Source organism: Suricata suricatta, chromosome 3 (genome assembly GCF_006229205.1).
Source record: "Suricata suricatta isolate VVHF042 chromosome 3, meerkat_22Aug2017_6uvM2_HiC, whole genome shotgun sequence".
Lineage (NCBI taxonomy): Eukaryota > Metazoa > Chordata > Mammalia > Carnivora > Herpestidae > Suricata > Suricata suricatta.
The window spans coordinates 94715886-94736029 of NC_043702.1; the positions used below are offsets into that span (position 1 = coordinate 94715886).

The 20144-nt window shown below is 35.8% G+C and overlaps 1 pseudogene; it reads left to right on the top strand.

The window, feature by feature from the left end:
• The first annotated feature begins 978 nt into the window (after positions 1–978).
• On the top strand, positions 979–2382 carry LOC115287883 (annotated as a pseudogene).
• The last annotated feature ends 17762 nt before the right edge of the window (positions 2383–20144 follow it).

Here is a 20144-nt window from a genome sequence, read left to right on the forward strand (position 1 = left end):
CTCTCACCTAGAAAATGAGTGTCATAATACTTCTCTCTGTATTCTAAGCTATCAATAGCACTGCCAAGAGCAGAGCAGCATCCTCTGACTCTCCTTTTGAGCATAGTTTTGCAACACAGAGTAGAACCTACCAAATGTGTTGATTGATTAATCACTAGATTTTTGAATGCATCATTAAAAAACACTAACTAGGTCATTAGACAGTAGTAGATAAAAGAAAAAAGATATACATTTAATGGAGATGTTGACACAAAGTGACATGTCAAAAATGTTCATGTATCTGTATAATGATCAGGATTAAACAAAGTTTTACTTTGAAAACTAACTTTCATAACAATATTTAACAGAAAGTAAAAGATCAAAGAAGTTCTAGTTAATTCAAAGGATTTAAAGTTGAATTAGTTTGTAGATAGAACTTGAAGTTCATTTTGAGAGTGATTTAAGTTATGTAAGGTCCTCAAGATGGAACACAAAAAACAACTTCCCTGCTTAAAATGCTTTTTTTAAATATTAAAGTATTTTCTTTTATAATAATGTACTGAAAGGAAGAGTTTTCTCTGTGGGGTATAACTCACACAGGATTCCCATGTTCCTCTTCCTAATTTCTTCTTATAATTGGGGTGTCATGATGAGATAGTTTATCAGACATAACTTTATCCAGAATCTCTCCCACAGATTGTCTTTCAGTTCTACCTTGGGAAGATCTACCTTGAGAAGATCTCATATTCTTTGTTAAGAGCTATGGTGTTTGTTATGACAAACCTATTACAGTAACATATTTCTGTTCATATTGTCTCTAGCACTGGGTTTAGAAAAGTCTCCCAGATTATTCCTGAATCTGCTCAATCTGAACTGTGATCATCAGGTCTGGATTTATTTGACTCTAGGTAAACTTTAAAAAATTTACACAGCTTTTTTGCAATGGGTTTGCTGCCAGAGCACAGGTGTTGTGAAAACCACTGCTAAACCTAAACCAAAATGGGAAAGGAAAAAACTCACATCAACATCGTCATCATTGGACAAGTCTACCACTACCGGACATCTGATCTACAAATGTGGTGGGATCGACAAAAGAACTATCAAAAAATTTGAGAAGGAGGCTGCTGAGATGGGAAAGGGCTCCTTCAAGTATGTCTGGGTCTTGGATAAGCTGAAGCCGCATGTGAACGTGGTATCATCATTGATATATCCCTGTGGAAATTCGAGACCAGCAAGTACTATGTGGCCATCACTGATGCCCCAGGACACAGAGACTTCATCAAAAATATGATTACAGGCACATCTCGGGCTGACTGTGCTGTTCTGATTGTTGCTGCTGGTGTTGGAGAATTTGAAGCCGGTATCTCCAAGAATGGGCAGACCCATGAGCATGCCCTTCTGGCTTACACACTGGGTGTAAAACAACTTATTGTTGGTGTTAACAAAATGGATTCTACTGAGCCACCCTACAGCCAAAAGAGATACGAGGAAATTATTAAGGAAGTCAGCACCTACATTAAGAAAATTGTTTACAACCCTGAGTCCATAGCATTTGTGTCAATTTCTGGTTGGAATGGTAACAACATCCTGGAGCCAAGTGCTAACATGCCTTGGCTCAAGGGATGGAAAGTCACCCATAAAGATGGCAATGCCAGTGGAACTACACTGCTTGAAGCTCTGGATTGCATTATGCCACCAACTCGTCCAGCTGACAAGCCTTTGTGTCTGCCACTCCAGGATGTCTACAAAATTGGCAGTATTGGTGCAGTCCCTGTGGGTCGAGTGGAGACTGGTGTTCTCAAACCTGGCATGGTGGTCACTTTTGCTCCAGTCAATGTTACAACTGAAGTAAATTCTGTTGAAATGCACCATGAAACTTTGAGTGAGGCTCTTCCTAGGGACAACGTGGGCTTCAACGTCAAGAACATATCTGTCAAAGATGTTCGTCGAGGCAATGTGGCTGGTGATAGCAAAAATGACCCACCAATAGAAGCAGCTGGCTTCACAGCTCAGGGGATTATCCTGAACCATCCAGGCCAAATCAGTGCTGGCTATGCACCTGTGCTGGACTGTCACCCTGCTCACATTGCCTGCAAGTTCACTGAACTGAAGGAGAAGATTGACCATCGTTCTGGAAAAAAGCTGGAAGATCGTCTCAAGTTCCTGAAATCTGGTGATGCTGCCATTGTTGATACGGTTCCTGGCAAGCCTGTGTGTGTTGAGAGCTTCTCTGACTATCCTCCTCTGGACCACTGCTGTTCGTGACATGAGACAGACGGTTGCTGTGGGTGTCATCAAAGCAGTGGACAAGAAGGCAGCTGGAGCTGGCAAGGTCACCAAGTCTGCCGAGAAAGCTCAGAAGGCTAACTGAATATTATCCCCAATACTTGCCACCCCAGTCTTTTTTTAATGTTTGTTTATTTTTGAGAGAGAGAGAGATTGAACGTGAGGGGGTGAGGGGCAGAGAGAGGGAGACCCAGAATCTGAAGCAGGCTCCAGGCTCCGAGCGGTCCGCACAGAACCTGACAGGGGCCTGAACACACAATCTGTGAGATCATGACCTGAGTGAAGTCTGGTGCTTGACTGACTGAGCCACTCAGGTGCCCCGGCCACCCCAGTCTTAATCAGAGGTGGAAGAACGGTCTCAGAACTGTTTGTGTCAATTGGCCATTTAAGTTTAATAGTAAAAGACTGGTTAATGATAATAATGCCTCATAAAACCTTCAGAAGGGAAGGAGAGTGTTTTGTGGACCAACTGGTTTTTTGTGTGTGCATGGCAGTTTTAAGTTATTATTTTTTTAAATCAGTACTTTTTAATGGAAACAATTTGATCAAAAATCTGTCACAGAATTTTGAGACCCATTAAAACAAAAGTTTAGTGAGAAAAAAAATTTACACAAATTATTGTACTTCTAAGAATAAATCTATAACTTGAACCAAGGACTACATCACCTTGTCACCTTTACTCATGATACTATAACCTTTGGTCTTGAATATACAATTTTTAAAACATTTCTACATCACATTATATGCACTTAAATTTTTAGGGAGTTTTTATAAGTTTATTCCTTTTTGTCTTCCTACATAGCTTTGGGGGGAAAAGCCCAAAGAAAAGCATTATCTTAGACAAAATGTCTCTTAACTTGTCTCTATCTACTTCTAAAATGTCCATATTAAAACCAATGAATGAAGTCATCATATTGTTGCTTTCAGACATCAAGAAATTTGACAGATGGTTGTCACAATTGTTCCATTTTTTTCCTGCATGTTATGCAGTCTAAAGTAGGAATGACTAATATTTTAATTGAAAACAGTTGGCAAAAAGAGAAATATGCACTGTATGTACATCTTTATTATATATGTTCAGATGTCATTAAAGTCAGCATTCATTTGCAAAAGTCGAGTTTCTCGTGCCAGTCCTGAGAAGACTATGGTTGCAAGTCGAGCAGTGCTTGCCTGGCTGACGTTGCTTCCATCAGGTGTGGATATATACATGGCTACCCCATGTCTTCCTCCCTAAGGCATTTCAGAGTCTGATGGAGAGACAAACACGGTTTAATGTCATTTAATGCAATATGTGCTAAAAGAAGTGCCTGTATATTGCAATGCTGATCAAAAAGCTAAGGAAGTGAGCTCAGATTGACTGATGCGTTAGCAGGTGGTAGGTTGGATTTTATACAGGAGCACATTTCCTAAATGATTTTGTGTGCTACAGGGCAAAGAGAAAACATGTTGCCCATGAAATAGAAGACAATTGGAAAAAAGCAGTTTGATTATGAAAGATGCAAGAAACAATGCTGAGAAATATATACAGAGATGAAATAAAGTATAAAATCCTTTCCCCTCCCCCCAGAGAAGATATCAGGAGCTTTGGAGATATGAGAACTCAAAATAGAACATACACAAAGAAGGAAACATTTGAATTTGATCCACAAATTCATAAGTGTCCTCAGTAGCTCCAAGCCAACTTCTCAAAATTGTATAAAAATAAACCACAATTAAAGTAATTTAAATTATCACCCATTTGTTGTTGTAGCCAACATTCAGATACTTATTAGTATCATTCATTCCTGAAACATTTATAGAGTGCCTACTATGTTTCAATAATTCAGTGATAAATGAAATCAAGTTTGAAGCAAAGTGAGGCACTGACAATGCATATCAACTTAGAAATCACAATATCTTAATTTCTCCTATTTATTCATCTCCTCTCCTATTTATGGAGTATATCCCATGTAGAGAACTCTGTAGCAGAGTACAACATGTGCAACTGCTATCACCCTGCTCGGAAAAATCACCAGTTATTTCAGTTGCCAGTAGCTCTGGAAAATCACATCCTGGTGAAAGATGCTGTTATGTAAAATCAAAACTAAGTTTTTAAACACACAGAGGGGAAAATAAGTCCTAGAGAAGTTCCAAGGCATAAAGGAATGCTCATCCGAAACACATCCATGGACAGACTATCTGCCGAGAATAGTTTACAGCCAAGTATCCAAGGTAACTGTGTAATGACAAGTCAAGCAAGCATGGAAAGAAATAGATGTCACAGAAGGAAATATGCCAAGGAGAAGTTAAAGTAGAAGTTCAAGAGAAAGATAAAGAGGCACTATACAGTCACAGAATAAGCCTTGACACAAATTACATGACAAATGCTACTTCCCACATACGCTTAACGTGCAATTAGAAACCTAACTCAGGCTCTCTTTACCTCTCAGGACTATTATGAGTTTGATGTGGCACACAGGTGTTAAAGTGCCCTAAAAATGTTAAACACCAAATAAATGGAAAGGTTTATTATTAAAAATTAAGCTTAACTGCATCAAGAAATGGCACAAATAGGTACACGTGCAGAAGGCTTGTCTTCAAGTATGTGGCAATGGGCAATGAACCAAGGATGAAATATCAGTCTTAATTGGGCCCACACATCAAGCCATTGCCACCAGCAGTGCTTTTATCAAAAAGGAGCATAATCAGTCATTAGCAAACAATTTCAAATCACTGTAAGAAAATCATGTGACCTTGCTGAAGAGTCATTTTGCAACATCTTTAAATGTATTTTTTCCTGGTGGATGATTAAATAGCCTGTTAATCTCCTTGTGCTATGAGTGATTGAAGGACACTGAGTCAAAAGTACAGGTTACAAAAGAAGAGGAAATCTGTACTTATCTTTCAATATCATATGATATGTTAAATGATGATTAACACTCCAGTCCTTCTTGGCAAGATGTACTCTTCCAGAGAATGTCTGTCTGTAGAAATAACATGTGTTTCTTCTTCTTCTTTTTTTTTTCCTGGAACCAATATCTGCTCTCCATGAGGCAGAAACCTTAATCTCCTTTAGAGTGAGAACCATCTACCACCCCTCTGGGCTGACAATAACCCAACCCAAATGGTCAGAGATGGTTGGAAGACTCTCCCTACAGCTAATGTCTTAAAAGTTTTTTACTCATTTAACAAATATTCATTAGACACTAACTCTTTGCTATGTACTACAGACCACACAACACACAAGGATAAACCTCAAAAAATTTATTGGCGGGTAAGAGAGATAATCCATGTATATTAGTGTGTTAAGGTAACAGTATGTGTTAACCATTTGCTCTTGCTTCCCTTTCCAATCTTCCTTGAATCCTAAAATTCCATCCTGACCCTCCACCTCCAATGTAGCCAAATAGACAACCTACCAATTAACCTTAATGAAATGTTCACAGGAGAACAAGGGAAAGACAAAGTGAAACTCTTGGCTCTTATGTTCAAATGAAATGATCCGTTGAGTTATTAGACACACACACACACACATACACACACACACACACACACACACACACACACACACAAAGAAAAGAAAAAAAAATCTCTGATCCAATTTGTTCTTTCCTAATCAAAACTAGTCAAAGGATCCATAGGATGAGTATAGAATGAGGCCAAGGATCACACAAACTGAAATGGAGTCAATAAGGACGGTCCTCTTAGCTCTGCTCCATGGTTACAGTAAGTTACAAGCTCCAGAGAGCCAGCAGAGCTGTTTAGCTCCTTGCAAACCACATGTCTTTATGCAGATAAACCCTATACAATGCCTGTGACAGAATCAAATGAGTTCTTTTCCTTGCCGTTTGATGAAGACAGCCAGCAAGCTGCAGCATGTAGCTTTTTAATCACTTATATTGCTCAAACCCTCACCCCACACCCAACATATCCTTCCCATGTAGACAAGCCTCTTTTCCAAAACCCAGGACTGAGGGTAGAGTCATAGACTCCAAGAAAAATGGCAATGACAAGAAAGAAAAAAATCCCCGTAACTGAAGAGGATGAGATTTAGCAGAACTATCTCAAGATCTTCCACTGAGCTGAGGCAGTGGTAAAACTAATGCCCATTGGACATGAGTATTTTCCTAAGTATATTCCATGGAACACCAATACACTGTAAGAAAACTGTCCTTATTAAAAATTATTAATTTCATAGTTAAACTTTCAAACACTTTATATTCTAAATACCTCCTTGACTATCTCAGAACTCTAAGAAATAAATATTTGGGGAAAATGACCATTTCCCAAATGTAAATGATCCTAGAATTCTTTTTCAAAAAACACCAGTCTGACATTATACTAATGATGCTTCATTAAATGCAGTTTACAAAACTTGTATTCATCATTAAATATATTGCACATGCACTATGATTTAAATATGAATCTAAAACAATAAACTAGAAAGCAATGTGAGCCTTAACAGAGATATAGATCAAATGCAATGGAGGTTGAAAGAAGATAATTCTCATTCTAGCCAAGACAGATGGGGAAGGTTTCTGGGACATGGCATTTCAGCTTGGACTTGAAATCCAGGAAACTTTTGGACTTGTGGATGTGGGGGGGGGGGGCAGGGAGAAGTCATGCTAGGACAAAGGAAAAGCAGGAGCATAGGGCCAGCCATGATAAAGAGAACCAGAGAGAAGAAGAAGTAGCTTATCTTGGCTGTGGAATGGGAAACTTAGAAATATTAAGAGGTATCAAGGTAGAAGAGGCTAGTTGGGACAAAATATGGAGATTCAATATTTCTACAAGAAGCAACTTGATCTTGGTGCCACAGAAAAAATACCAACCCATCACAGGCTTATAAGCAAGTTAGTAATGCTTTTAAAACTTGAACTTAATTTCATCAAATTAATGATAAGAATTAATGATCAAAATATTTTCACATAGCTTTTATGAGTGATAGAGTCAACTCTCCAATTAAAATTGCCCTTTGCTCCTGCTCTGTACAACCTTGTGAGGGTTAAGTTTGGTCCTGTTCTTTGACCAGATACTAATTTAGCTCCCAGTCACCTAACAATCTTTGCTAGCCCCTTCTATTTCCCATGTATAGTTCCATTTTCCTCACTTCCTTCTGCTATTCTCTCCACACCTCTCCTTTTGTCAATTATTTTGCATATATTTAACAATTCCATGAAGGAAGAGTGTCCATCTAGCGCATGTTAAAAATAGCTAATATTTACATAAGGAATGCTATGTTTCAAATTTTTTGCACATATTTATTTTATTTTTATAGTACCTCCATGAAGTACACATTATTCTTTCCATTGTGCAGGTAAGGAAGGTAAAATATCAAAGTACTAACTATAGAGAACAGACTGAGGGTTGAAAAAGGGAGGTGGGTGGGGCATGGGCTAGATGGGAGATGGGCATTAAGGAGGGCATTTGTTGTGATGAGCACTGGGAATGAAATGTAAGGGACAGATCACTAAATTCTATTCCTGAAAGCAGCATTACCCTACATGTTAACTAACTAGAATTTAAATAAAAACTTGAAACATAAAAAAACAAAATAAAGTGCTCTGTCCACTGGAGTCCAGGGAGTTCCGACCATGCCTGCAAGATTCCAAAGCTGTGTACATTTTTAATTCATTGGAAGAAATTTATTTCTAGGTCTCCAGAGACAGTGTTGCTTAGCCCTTATGGTAGGTAACTCTAATAAAAAGAAGAGCAAAAAAAAAACTTTTAAGAAAGTTGAAGATGTAAATTTAGCCCCTTCGGAAATCCATAGGCCCCTGAGTGTTGGCCCACTCCCACCATCCAAAGGGCCACTGTGCTTAATAATGTCCATTGAAAAATATTAAATATTCCTTTTTTTGTCTAAAGGATATTTATGAAATACTGTGCATCAAAGCAGCAGAATAGTTGCAATTAAGTAGTTACTTTTCAAAGTGACACTCAGCAAGTTAGTTCTCCTTAAGAATTATCACATTTTTAAAAATACCTGGCTTCGTATGGTTAACAAAACTGATTTAATAAGAAATGAATCAAGTCCAAAACCTAAGCATGATTTACCAGAATAAACTTAATAATAAACATAGGATTACATATCAAATTGCTTTTTAATATCTTGAATTAGGCCATCATAAAAAATATAGACAAAATAAATGAAAAAGTAATATATGTAAAAGATGAGAAAGTACATAATTTATGGCAAAGAGAGATTAAATATAGAAAAGGAGTAGTGTGCTACCAACTGAGTAAAAATCCAGTTGTTATTTTGTTTGTAATTTTTTTTAATGTTTTAATTTTGAGAGAGAGAGAGAGAGAGAGAGAGACAGTGTGAGCAGGGCAGGGTCAGAGAGAAAGGGAGACATAGAATCCCAAAAGAGGCTCTGAGCTGTCAGCACGGAGCCTGACACGTGGCTCAAACTATGAGATCATGACCTGACCTGAAGTTGGATGTTTAACCGACTGAGCCACCCAGGCGCCCCTCCAGTTGTTCTTTATTTCACTTACTAGAAATATGATAATTAAGCAAGTTACTTAAAATCTGTACCTAATTTGTTGCCTAGTCTACAAAAAAAAAGATAATGCTTCCTACTTTCTACATAGGTGTTGAGAAGCTGAAACTAGTAAATAATTATAAAGGATGGAGGAAGTGCTTAGTACATGATAAGAGCCACATATGTGTTAAAAAGTATTTTTTAATATTTATTTATTTTTGAGACACAGACATGAGTGGAGGCGGGCAGAGCAAGGGAGACACAGAATCCGAGGCGGGCTCCAGGCTCTGAGCTGTCAGCACAGAACCTGACATGCTGCTCAGACTGCAAATTGTAAGATCGTGACCTGAGCCAAAGTCAGATGCTTAACTGACTGAGCTACCCAGGTGCCCCACACATGTATTATCTATTATTACTAAAGGACCTGAAAATGAGATATGAGTAATTAGCATATCACTTAAAAATTAGGAATGTGGATGCTCAAGATTCAAATGAATTATGCAAATGTTGTTGGCAGTAGTCCTAAGAATAGAGGCATTATGGGAATGGCTAGAAAATCATCATATCTTTCTCTTCATAGGCACATAGTAGGACTTCATATCTGAGCCTTATTGCAGTGAGGTGAGGTGAGGCTACTGTCTAAAGTGAGGAGCTCTAGATAAAGGAATATGAACAGAGGTATGGAGGCCATTTCCAAATGTAGACGTTCAGACTCTTCCATAGGATGCTGGATGTTCCTTCCCTTCCGAGACAGATGTCAGAGGATCCAGGGGAAGATCGCTGGCCTTAGAGAAGTAGGGACTAGTGGAAGCCTGGATTTCCTAACGACTGTGGGGCGTGCACAGCCCCTATCCCTCCACCTGGCAACCAATGTTAGATTGGATCATTAAAAAAATGAACATTTGTTTGTTGTTTTTTTTAAAAAGTTTTTTCATTTAATTGGTGAGAGAGGGAGAGGATGAGAATCCTAAGCAGGCTCCACACTCTTACTGCAGAGCCCAACCCGGGGCTCAGACTCACAAACTGTGAGATCATGACCTGAGCCAAAATCAAGAGTCAGATGCTTAACTGACTGAGCGACCCAGGTGCTCCCAAAAATGAGCGTATATTTGTTTTAAGCCACTTAGATACTAGGGTTTTTGTCAAAGGAGTTAACCTATTGTAACTAATGCAATAAAGAGAAATTATTCAAACAGCAATTAGGGCTCTTGTGTCCAAACTGTATACCTATAGCTGTGTAGCTTTGGGAAATTTAAGTAATCTCTTTGATTGTCCTTTTATTTGCTATAAAATTCACATCATAAAAGTTTCAAGAATTAAAGAGTGTATTTACAGAGCTTGGAATAGAGCAGGAAACCTATAAATTGTAGTTAAATCTAAATTTAACAATCTCAGGGGTGCCTGGGTGGCTCAGTCAGTTGAACTTGTGACAGTTGATTTCAGCCCAGGTCAAGATCTCAGGTTCATGGGATAGAGCCCTGAGTCAAGGCTGAGTGTTGAGCCTGCTTGGGATTCTCTCTCTCTCTTCCTCTGCCCTTCTCAGCCCCTCACATGCTCTCTTCTCTCTTTAACTCTCTCTCTCCCTAAAATAAAATACATAAATAAATAAATAAATAAATAATACATTTAACAATATCAGTATTTATACACTAAGAAAACATCTGTACTACATAGAACAATTGGTTAGATCAGGTTTTTCACAATAATGTAACTATTTAGTGGCCAGAAGTATACTTTTCACATGGAGGCAGCTCTCAAATTGCGTTTGGATACATGGTATGGACAGTGCTGAAGAAAAGAACAGGGTTTTATTTTCTTCCTTGTGCCTCTGCACCAATTTGCCCAAACTCTTCCCTAATAGAGTGGCGTGTATTTAATATGCACAACAAGCTCAGGTCATTAATTCTTTAAGTCACTCCTAAATCAATCCTCGAGATGTGGACTAGAATCTTAATGCAGTTGTGGTAGTGGGAATCTCATCTAATTTATTACATGGAGAGAAGTGTGACACAGGAAAAATGCATATTAACTATTTAGATGAATACTTTTTTTTTCTTCCAAGAATTCACTTTCTTTTCAAAACAATCATGAACAGACTGCTACCCAAGAAAGGCTATTCATAGTACCTGGATCAATATAGAAATTCTCTATATAAATAGACATTTAATGCATACATTTATTTCACAGCTAATTTTTATCTCTTTTCTAGCGTCAGCTAGAAGGTGGTTAAAACAGAGTTTCATTTTTTTTCGTTTGAACTTTTTATTGGAAAATAAAGTATATGACCAGAAAAAAATGCATTAAACATTGATGTAAAGCTTAACAGCTTGCTATTAAATAAACTATTGTACAACTACTGCATAGAACAAGAAATACAATAGAGCCAGCACCTTAGAAGCCCTCTATGTGACCCGCCCCAATTAAAATTCCTCCCTCTTTCCTAGATGAACTACGCTCTTGACTTTCATGATAATGAATTCCTCGCTTTCATTATACTTTTACCACCGACCTATACATTTTTAAACACCATAGTTTAATTTTTATAGATTTTTGAAGCTTATATAAATGGAATCATCGGTATTATTCTTTTCTGATTTTCTTCCTTAACTCAAAAATACATTTGTAAGATTCACCCATGATAATCCATTTGGTTGTAGTTCATGCATTTTCATTGCTGATGATGTCACACATGTTATGTCTGTGTTACTATCGATGAACCTTTGAGTTGTTTCAGTTTGAGGCTATTATGCTTGTGTTGCCATTGGTATTTTGTACATGGCCCCTAGTGGCCATGTGTACACCTTCAATTGTATGTATAGCTGGAAGTAAAACTGTTGGCTCAGAAGTTTATAATTTGCATTCCCACCAGCAGATTATGAGGGCCCAGTGGTTGCAGTTTTTTGCCACCACACGCCATTGTCAGTCTTTTCAGTTCGGCAGTTGGGGGAGTGTGTTGTGTTATCATATTGTGGTTTTAATTTTCACTTGCCTCATTACTAATGAAATTGATCACTTTTTCACATATTTATTAACAACTTCAAGTTCCTCATTCATGAAGAGCCTATTGAAATTTCTCCTTATTTTCACCCAGATAGTTTGTCTTTTTCCTGTACATTTTTATGAGTGCTGTCTATTCTGGATGCACACTTTGATTCATTTGTATTTTGCAAATATGTTTTCTCATTCTGAGTCTTATCTTTTCATTCATCTCAAGTTTTATTTGATCAACGGGAGGTCCCTAATTTTAAATGTAAGGTTTCTCAACCTTGTCTTTCACAGCCTTTTTCTTTTTGAGATTTGTTTTAGATTTCTATTTCAAACTTGAAGGTAAAAGGTATTCTCTCCTAAAATCTTTTACAGGCTTTGCAACAAAATGTCTTTCCAGTTTAGGGATATAACACACTTGATTTATTTATGTGATATGATGTAGGTGTCGAATTTAATTTTGCAAATGGATAGCCCCATGCTCCCAAACCACTTATTCCAAAGAACTGTCCTATTACCTCCGTTCTGCAATGCCACCTTTGTCAGAAGTTACCTGCCAACAGATGAAATGATGTACTTCTGGACTCTATAACTGTTCAGGTTTCTCTTTGCAGTTCATAAACTAACACCATGCTTTCATGATGACTATTGCTTTAAAATAAGTCTTGATATCAAGTTGAGAAACTCCCATGTTCTTTTTAAAAGTCTTAGCTATTATTGGCCCGTTATTTTCATGTACTTTTAGAATCAGCTTGTTAAATTCTCCTCAGTCCCCAAATTAAAAAAGCATGCTTGCATTTTAACTTGGAATACACTGAATCTCAGCATAAATTTGTGGAGAATTGTGACCTTTATAATATTAAACCATCTCCTCAATGAATATATGTTATAGACTGAAATGTCACCTCAAAATTCCTATGTTGACGTTTTGACTTCTAATGTGACCGCATTTGGAGACAGAGATTTTAGAAGGTAATTCAGATTAAATAAAGTCATAAGAGCAAGGACCTAATCCAATAGGTTGTGAGTTTCTAAGAATAAAAAGGAGAGATCTCTGTCTCGACATGCATGAACTGAGGATAACTATATGAGGACATAGTGAGAAGGTGGCCGTCTACAGGCCAAGAAAAGAGCTTCAGAATGAAATCTACCTTGTTGGCACCTTGATCTGGACTTCCCAGCCTTCAGAACTGTGAGAAATAAATTTCTGGGTTTTAAGCTATGCAGTCTTTTTGTTATGGATTATGTTGTAGATTTTTGTACCAGAAGTGGGATGCTGTTATAACAAATAACCAAAATATGTGACAGTGGCTTTGGAATTGGGGTGTGGAGACTGGAGGAGATTTGAGGTACATACCACAATTATGAATATTGAAGGCAATTCTGCTGAGAGTTCAGAAATAAAGAGCTGGAGAGAAAGCTTCTATCATAGATTACATATAAATATTCATGAACAGGGGCACCTGGGTGGCTCAATTGGTTAAGTGCCTGACACTTAGTTTCAGCTCAGGTCATGTTCTCATAGTTCTTGAGATCAAGTGCCACATCCTAGGGTTTTGAGCTGACAGCATGGAGTTTGCATGGGATTCTCTCTCTCTCTCTCTCTCTCTCTCTCTCTCTCTCTCTCTCTCTCTCTCTCTTTCTCTCTCCTCTCTGCCCTTCCCCCTCAAATAAATAAGCTAAAACAATCATAAACAGAATGTTGGTTGAAATATGAATATTAAGTCATTCTAATGAAGTCCAAAATGGAATTGAGGGAAACATTTTTGAAAATTGGCAGAAAAGTGATCCTTGTTAATATGGTAGCAAAAAGGTTGGATAAATTGTGTTTGTAGAAGGCAATGGGCCTGGATATTTAGCTGGCCAGATTTCTAAGCAAAGTGCTGAAGGAGAAGTATGGATTCTTCTGACTGCTTACAGCGAAATGTGAAAAGAAAGAAATGAAGAAATAAGCAGAAAGGAATAAAACTTGAAAATCTGAAAAATTCTCAGCCTGCCTATATTGCAGAAAGTGAGAAGACATGTTTTGAAAAGAAAACTGCTAGTATGACTGAACTATAACTCAAGAAAGGGCTCATGGGGTTATTATATGAGAACTGAAGGGGATGGAGAAGAAATTAAATGAAGAAAGGCTACCACACTCCTTAGATCTGATAGGACTAACTAACAGAGCTATTTGGCTATGAAATGTGCTCTTCAAGAAGAGGGACATATGACCCTAAAGGTGACTCAGATATCACCAAAGCCACTATTACAATTTTAACAGGTCAGATGGCCTAACATAACCAGGGGGCTCTATAACTAGATTATCTGATATCTTTATCCTATTATGTGTGATGTGTATGATGAAACCTTATTTTCTGTTCATTGCTAGATCCAACAAAATCTTGCCAAAATAAATTATAGCAATTTATCTGAGATTGTTTCATATTTTATACCCAAATAATTTGTCATAATAGTAAATCATTTCAGTTGTTTTCATTTCTTTTTATGGCTTTACAGTTCTGACAAAAGCGTCTGGTAAAATTTTGAAAAAGAAAATAGTGATAGAGGATGTCCTTGTGTGTGTGTGTGTGTGTGTGTGTGTGTGTGTGTGTGTGTTTTATAGTAGCCCTCAGCATTTCATCAAGTACAATGTTTGCTTTAAGTTTTGTTTTGTTTTACAAGAACATATTATGAAATCCATTTCTATGCTTTAAGCAGTTTTATTGAGATATAATTAAACTACCATGTAATTCACATTTAAAATATAAAATTTGGTGTTCTAAAGTATATTAAAACAGTTGAACAATGCTGAAATAATGTAAGTTTAAGACATTTCAAGCATCTCAAAAAGACCTCCATTTCCATTAGTGGTTACTTCTCTTCCTATCATAGGCAACAACTGGTCTACTTTTGATCTCTATAGATTAGCCTAATCTGGACATTTTTAAAATTTTTATTTTTAAATTTTTTAATGTTTATTTGTTTTTGAGAGAGAAAGAGAGACAGAGCATGAAAAGGGGAAGGGTCAGAGAGAGAGGGAGACACAGAATCCAAAGCAGGCTCCAGGCTCTGAGCTGTCCACACAGAGCTCCATGCAGGGCTCTAACTCACAAACTGAGATCACGATTTGAGCTGAAGTCGGACACTTAACCAACTGAGTCACCCAGCTGCCCCTGGACTTTTCTTTTAAATGGAATCATATAATAACCTCTTTTTTGTGTGGGATTGGCTTCTTTCACCTAACATAATATTTTCAGTGTTCACCAATTTTGTAGCATATATCATTACTTCATTCTGTTTTATATTGCTGAATTATATTTAATTTTATTATAGACCACATTTATTGATCACTTTCACCAATGATGGACATTTGGGCTGATTCTACCAAGGCTATTTTGAGTTATACTGCTATGAATATTTGTGCACAAGTTATTTGTGAAGTTACAGGTTTTCATTTATCTTGTTGTATAACAAAGGAGCAGAATTTGGGGGTCATATAACTATATATTTTTAAAGCACTACCAAACTGTTTTCTAAAGTGGTTGGACCAGTTTACATTCCTATATCTCATATCCTCACCAACAACTTGATATTCTCTTTCTTTTTAGCATAAAATCTTAGAGATTGTAAAATGATATGTCATCAATATTTTCATATGTTTTGTCTTATGACTAATGATCTCAAACATCTTTCCATCCATTTGTATTTAATTGTTGGAAAAATGTCTATGAAGATACTTTGTAATATCACATATTTACTTCTTTGGTTATACACACCTTCACTTCTTTGGTTAAATTTATCCCTGAGTATTTTATTCTTTTGATGCTGTTTTAAAAATAACTTTTTCATTTTGAATTATGTATTTTAGTGTATAGGTATAAGATTTATATGTATACATTTGTATATTTTTTAATGTTTATCTATTTCTTTTGAGAGAGAGAAGGAGAGAGAATCCCAATCAAGCTCTGTGCTGTCAGCACAAATCCTGATGCAGGGCTAGATTTCACAAACCATGAGGTCATGACCTGAGCTGAAATCAAGACTTGGATACTCAACCAAATAAGTCTCTCAGACATCCCTAATTTTATATATTGAGCTCATATCCTGTAACCTTGTCAAACTTGTTTATTAGATCTAATAGTTTTTAGTGGATTTAGTAGGGATTTTTAGTTTTAGGATTCTGTTACCTGAAATATGGAATTTACTTCTTTCTTTTTTATTTGAATGCCTCTATTTTTGTTTTTTTATCATATTATTCTGGTTCATTTCTCTAATACAATGTTAACAGGAGTAGTGAAAGTGGACATCCTTGTCTTGTTCCTCATATTGTTTGAAAATGACTTAATCCTTCACCATTTAAAGTATAATATATTAGCTGTCTCTTGTTAAGTTGTCTAAGTTCTCTTCTATACCTAGTTCATTATGTTTGTCATAAAAAGGTGTTGAATTTTGTCAAATTCTTTTTCTGTTAAGATAATCATTTGGTTGTTGTTCTTTAATTTATTAATATGGTACATGATATTTTGGCTGCATCCCTGAAATAAATCTCATTTGTTCATAGTTTGCAATTACATTTTGTGTGCTAATATTTTGTTAGATTTTTTTTGTCCATATTCATAAGAGATATTTATCTGGAATTTTCCTGTGGTGTTTTTCTCATTTGATATCAAGGACTTATAGGAGTTTGGAAGCGTTCCCTCCTTTTGCATGTTTTAGGAGAATTTGTGAAAAATTGGAACTAATTCTTCATATTTTTACAGAATTCACGAGTAAAGCCATTTGAGCCTGGACTTTTATTTTTGGAAAATTTTAAGATTTCTGATTCATTCCCCTTACTAGTTTTCAGTCTGGTAAAATATCTTCTTTTTTCTTGAGTCAATCTTGGTAGTTTACCTCTCTATCAATTTTAACTACTTCATCTAAATTACCAAATCATTACATATTCCTATTCATGGTGTTTCCTTATAATTATCTTTTTAAAATTTCTATACACCCATAGTTATTTTAGTAATTTGTATTTTCTCAATTATTTTTTCTTGATCATTCTAGATACTATGTCAATTTTGTTAATCTTTTCAAAGAACCAATTTTTGTTTTTCTTAGCTTTCTCTAGTTTTTTTAAATTGTGTTTCATTAATTTCTTCTCTAATGTTCATTATTCCCTTCCTTATCCTTGCTTTGGGCTGTTAATTTCTCTTTTGTTTTCCAATGTGTTAGTTCAGAAAATTAGGGAATTTGAGATTTTTCTTCTTTTTAAAATATTTATTTATTTTGAGAAAGAGAGAGTATGGTAGGCAGGGGCAGAGGGAGAGAGAGAGAGAGAGAGAGAGCGAGAGCGAAAGAGAGACAGAGGGAGAGGGAGAAGCCCTCTCTGTCACTGCAGTGCCTAACTTGGGGCTTGAACCCATAAACCTAGAGATCATGACCTGAGCTGAAACCAAGAGTTGGATGCTTAACTGAGCCACTCAGGAGCCCCTCTTCTTTTTAATGTAACATTTACAGCTATAAATTTCTCTCTAGGCACTGCTTTAGATGCCTTCCCTAACTTTTGGTATGTTATGTTTTCATTTTCTTTCACCAGAAAATATTTTTATTTTCCCTTCTTTGACCCACTGTTTATGTAGAAGTATACCTTTTAACTTCCACCAATTTCTGAATGCCTCAAATTTCCTCACTTACTTCAAATTTATTTCATTTGTGCTTTGTAATACATATTATTTCAATTCTCTTAGATATTTTGAGGCTTGATATATGGGCCAGCATAATTTATTCTAAAGAATGTTGTATGTGTGCTTGGGAAGAATGTATGGTCCAGTTTATTGGGTAGAGTGTTCTATACATATTTGTTCAATCTAACTGGTTTATACTGTGGTTAAAATCTTTGTTTCCTTGCTGATTTTCTATTTAGTTGTTCTACTTATTATTGAAGATGGACCGTTAAAGTCTCCAGTTACGATTTTTGAATTTTCCATTTCTGCCTCATATATTGTCAGTTTTTGCTACATGTGTTTTAAGGTTCTGTTGTTAGATACCTGTATATTTGTCATTGTTATATCTTCCTGATGAACTGACCCTTTGTCATTATAAAATATTCCTTTTTACCCCTCATTGTATTTTTTGTTTTAAAGGCAGTTGTTTTCTGAAACTAATTTAGGCACTCTTTTGGTTCCTGTTTGCATGGTATACCTTTTTCTGTGTTTTTAGTCTTCTAGTTGAATATTTGAATCAAAAGTGTATCTCCTATACAGAACATATGATTGTATTTGATACTTCTAATCCAGTCTAAAAATCTGTCACTTTGGATTATTACATCAATCAACACTTGCTGTTATTATTGATACTATTAAATTTGTTTGCTCTATTTCTTTTAATTTTTATATGTCTATGATTTTTCTTCTACTGTTCCTCCATTGCTATTTACTTTTACATTTAATAAATACTTTCTAATGTGACATTTTAATGTTTTTAATGACTTTATATTATATTTTTCAGTTACTTTCTTACTAGTCACTGGGGCTTTCACTATACATTTTAACTTAAATCTATTTTAGATTTCTATCATCTTAATTCCAGTGAGATATATTAATTTTAACCTTATAAATCTCTGTTCCCTCTTCTCTTTTTCTTTATTCTGCTATTCAATATTTTATTATCTATAGTGTTTCTATTATATTTTTTCCTTTGGTGGAAAACATATTAGTAATTTTCTTTCTTTTTTTCAAATCAAGAATGAATATGATTTTTTGAAATGCTTCTTCTACATCTAATGAAGTTATCATACAATTTAATCCTTCATTCAGTTAATGTTATGAATTATCTTGCTTAATATTCCTTTGCCAAATCAAACTCAAATTTTTAGAATAAATCTCTATTGATCATAATATATAACTTTTTTTACATATTGTTAAAATTAGCCAAGAAATATTTTGCTCAAGATTTTGTATTCATATTTGTAAGTGAATTTAGTTAAATAATTCTTGTCATAGATTAATATTGAATTTATGCTAACACCAAACTTGGATTTATTCTTTTATTTTTTACAGTTTCTTGAAGGATATTTGTAAGAATAGTGTTATTTCTTCCTTAAATCTTTGAAAGAATTCTCCAATGCTGCTATTTAGGTCTGAAGTTCTCTTTGAAAAAAAGGATTTTAAAACGGTGTATTTGGTGGTTGTTAATTTCTTGCTACTTTTCTTTTGTCCATTTCAGTGAGTTATAGGTTTTTAGAAATAAGTTCATTTCACCTAAAGTTTTTAATTTACACTTCAAAATTTTCAAATGTCTTATTACAAAGCTTTTTTCTCCTAATAAAATTGTAGCCAAGTAGACTGGGTATGAATCTGGGTTCAGCCACCTAACAGATATGAGTACTTGGGAAATTTTTATTTATCTCTCTGACCCTCAGTTTCCTAGCCACTAATATGTGGATAATTAAGAATACCTACTACAATTCTGATAGAAGGTTGTCTATCTGAAACATCCCTAATGTTATAGATTATCTAAAACTCTAGATAGAATGTATAAAAAATTCTTGAGCTGGAAAGTAAGTAAAATAAAATCCTCAGACATTCTCAAAGATCAGGATACAGAGCTAGCTTTGATCTTGTGGCATCTTTGAATAACTAATGGTCTGGATATTGGGCATAAAAAGCCTGAGACCAAGTAGGACAAAAACTTAGACCAGACCCTGCAAAAATCCAGGTTCCCCCAAAAGCAATACTATTGATAAAATCCTAGGAAAAATTGTACCATTTGGGTAAAGTGTCTAAAGACACATATCCTTCTCAGTCTAGATCTTGAGAAAGGCAGGAAAGAGAAATTTTTCCTTAGAATTTTTTTTTAATATTTATTTATTTTGGAGAGAGAGAGAGTGAGCTGGGGAGGGTCAGAGAGAGAGAAACAGAGACAGAGAATCTGAAGCAGGCTCCAGGCTCTGAGCTGATCAGCACAGAGCCTGAAGCTGGAACTCATGAACCCCGAGATATGACCTGAGCCAAAGTCAGATGCTTAATAGACTGAGCCACCCAGGTGCCCCAAGAGAAGATTTTTTAGAGAGGGCTTAACTATAATTCAGCAATTATAGATTGGATGTATAATCCTTTTTTTGTGAGTCTTGAGGGGAGAAAAAAACTGATCCTAATTTACATTTTTAAATTATGTAATAATTTATATTAAATTTGTTCTGAATTGTCTGTGTCTCAGGCATCTCGCAGGAGCAAACACAAATCACTTTTGTAGGGAAAGATTTTCAAGTCAGATCTAAATGAATCTCCACAGAGAAAGTCCTAAAGGATATAAATTTATACACACACACACACACACACACACACACACACAGGAAACACTTGAGGAAATAAGCCACCATTAGCAAGAGTCAGCAGATGCAACAAACTACAGAACCACAGACCTCAGAAACTGCATCTGCTAGAACTTAAAAGAATC